This window comes from Pollicipes pollicipes, unplaced genomic scaffold, assembly GCF_011947565.3.
Source record: "Pollicipes pollicipes isolate AB1234 unplaced genomic scaffold, Ppol_2.1 Scaffold_2555;HRSCAF=2994_pilon_pilon_pilon, whole genome shotgun sequence".
NCBI classification, from domain to species: domain Eukaryota; kingdom Metazoa; phylum Arthropoda; class Thecostraca; order Pollicipedomorpha; family Pollicipedidae; genus Pollicipes; species Pollicipes pollicipes.
In genome coordinates, this window is record NW_023596136.1 from 26,536,607 (window position 1) to 26,539,418 (window position 2,812).

A 2,812-nucleotide genomic window follows, 5' to 3' on the forward strand; every position below is an offset into this window, starting at 1 on the left:
CACTGCTCACTCCATGAACCCACGGAGGTTGAAAGTCTTCCGAAGTGGGAGGGGCCGGTAGCTGTCCTTCATACAACCCGATGTTGAAAAATAAACGGTCTGCCGGGCCGACCAGGACAGACCAGACAACCTTGCTGATAGACAAAACAATGGCCAGCCTCTCAGCCTGGCGTTGAGACAGGCCAGACGCGGCGGTGCCGCGGCAGTGCGTGCGGCCTTGTTGATAAGCGAAAGGTCGAACCTCTCAGCCTGGCGCGGAGACAAGCCAGACGCGGCGTTGCTGTCCCAGTGCGTGTGGCGAGGACAAGTGCTCTGGTGGCACGCTCACAGCCGTCAGGAACTGAACAGGCGCCGGGGCTAGGAGGCAGCGCGGGCTGGTGAGCGCAACAGCAGTGCGAGGTACGTAAGACGTGTGCAGTATAATGCGTCGGCACAGCAGTGGCCTGTTCAATTGCACAGTTTTCAAAGGCTTAAGGGGATATTTGAGTGGGCTGGTATCTGTAGGCGGTGTGATATATTCAATACCTCGCTGACGAACGTCGATAGACATAGTTAATTCAGTTCATAGATATGTAATACACGCTCGAACTCAAGGCCGACATCACTGAAACAAGAGCGAGCAGAGATTTTTGCCATTTTGTGTCTGTCGCTGGACTGTTAAAACGATGGAAGGTTAAAGGCAGCTGAAATCAGGCCTGCTTTTATTCAAGTTGGTCACTTACATCAAGCACATATCACCTAATGGCCAGTTCTGACTTCGTACTTAGTTCACCTTCAGTTGATTTCCGCTTGGTTTACGCTTTGTCTCGCCATGATTAACACGCTCAGTGTGTATCCGAGATGACCCGGTTGCAAAGATCTGGAATGCGAGCTTGTATATCCCCATCAACAGGGGCAGTGGCACTGTTGGGGACGTGGAGACACATACCCCACAGCTTTGAAAACGTGGAGGACTGTACCTCACAGCCTTAGTCACACAAATTTCGAACACGTACAAGCGTTCTGATGAGGCGTGCACAAACACAAAACCTTCTACAGAAGGTTGAACGTCCTTGTCACAGTCATGGGAACCAGAAGTTGTCCCAAGCCCGGGGAACGAAATCCATTTGTTTAATATTTCTTTCTAGTCACCATGCATAGTGTCAATGGAAGCTCTTCAGGGCGACGAAGGTTCAGCCCCCCCCCCCCCCCTCCTTCTGGCCCCCTGATTCACGCGCCTTTTTCGTAAGCGTCTAAAGCGCTGTGTTTAGCAGTCGGTAGACTCCGTCAGTGTATCTGTTTGAAACGGAGTCGTTTCCGACACGACTCTAAAAATGCTGTGGAAATGGGGAACCGAATACACTGCGCGCGAATACTCTTGATAGGAAGGGCCTTTTCATTGCAAACGCCATGGTTCGCGCTCGCTACAGTAGTTGTTCAACGTCTTCCTTGTGCTTCTCAGCTGTTGTTTCGCAGGGCGGAACTTTGAATCGCGCTGCGAGGGCCATGCCTCCATTCTGAAGAACCCGCTCCCAATTTTTGTCTGGGTCTCCGCTGTGTGAACTCGACCCTCAACTCTCTGATAAAATTGGGTCCAAATGTCGTACCAATGCTGACAAAAATACGTCAAAATGTTCTAAAGGAAAGTACATTTCCCCGGCGAGCCATCTTTCCATGCCTCTCCAAATTTCTCCCCGGCCTTTCCCTGCTCTGGTGGGATCGGCAGCTGAGCTGGCTCTGGTGAGCCCGACCTCTGCACCGGCTTTGGTGAGGCCGGACGCTGCAGGGACCCGGGTATGACCCAGCTCAGCATCGGCTCTACTGGGATCGGCCGCCACAAAGACACCCGCTGAACCACTTTTTATCACAATTTCCTCGCATTTGTATGGCGAAATCGGGTACAAACAAGGCATAATCAAGAGCAGGGGAGCCGGGGCTCGTGACACCCTCATCAACTTTTACATGCGATAACATGCGGGCGATTAAGTGTTGGCAATTACAAAACACAACTATGCATAAAAATCAGATTAAAAACGCGCTATTATAGACCAAGCAATACATATTTCGTGTATGCCGCACCTCGGAGTGAATTTAACGGAAAATTATCAGTTGTACAACCATTGTAAAACCTTGTATGTCTCTCTGCGCACACACATCTCATTTAAGCCATGTGTGAATCGAAGCGTGTCTGTGATTGGCGTCTCCGACGGTATGGCGTACATCGTTTATACCCATCATATTGCTACCGCTGTGTTAGCAACAACAGACATCTATTGTCTCATGCTACGTAGGTCGCTTGTCACAAGTATGGCGGCCTGGGCAAGACAATGGCCACAACGTGTGATACCTTTTCGTCCACACCACACGCAAACAAAATGAAATGAATTCCCCCTAAATGTGAAGAATAACAAGGTAGACAATAGCACAAGATGCTAACATCAATCATGTGCACAAAATAAGACTAGATCTGTGAACCTTGGCCTTAACCTGAATATGAAACTTTTCAAATGTTCAATTGTGCTGTGTCCAATGCTTTTTACTGTCACTGCCCTAAGCAACAGCACAAATGTGTCTTCATCACAACGAAACCGCACATGCCAACTAACATATTCGGTTGGGCACTGGCTGTCCAAACTAGAAACGTAACTTTTTTGAAAACATAAGCCTGCAACCTAATAACAGCCACTAACCTGCAACAAATAAGATATTATAATATTCACCAAGCATGCGTTTTCTCGGCCAATTTCGTGTATCATACATTTGCAGCTGATTCGGGTTATACCCAGAGACGGATACAAGTATTTCAACGTGCGGCTGAGTGGGAAAGCTGCAA

The 2,812-nt window shown here is 49.0% G+C and overlaps 1 protein-coding gene across 1 annotated transcript in view; it reads left to right on the forward strand.

Moving 5' to 3' along the window:
* The first annotated feature begins 304 nt into the window (after positions 1-304).
* Positions 305-2,812, forward strand: part of LOC119109351 (sulfotransferase 1C4) — an 8,789-nt gene continuing 6,281 nt past the window's right edge. The window contains exon 1 of the mRNA XM_037232967.1: positions 305-399. The gene's annotated coding sequence lies outside the window, so the exon portion shown is untranslated. The remainder of the gene's footprint in view (positions 400-2,812) is intronic.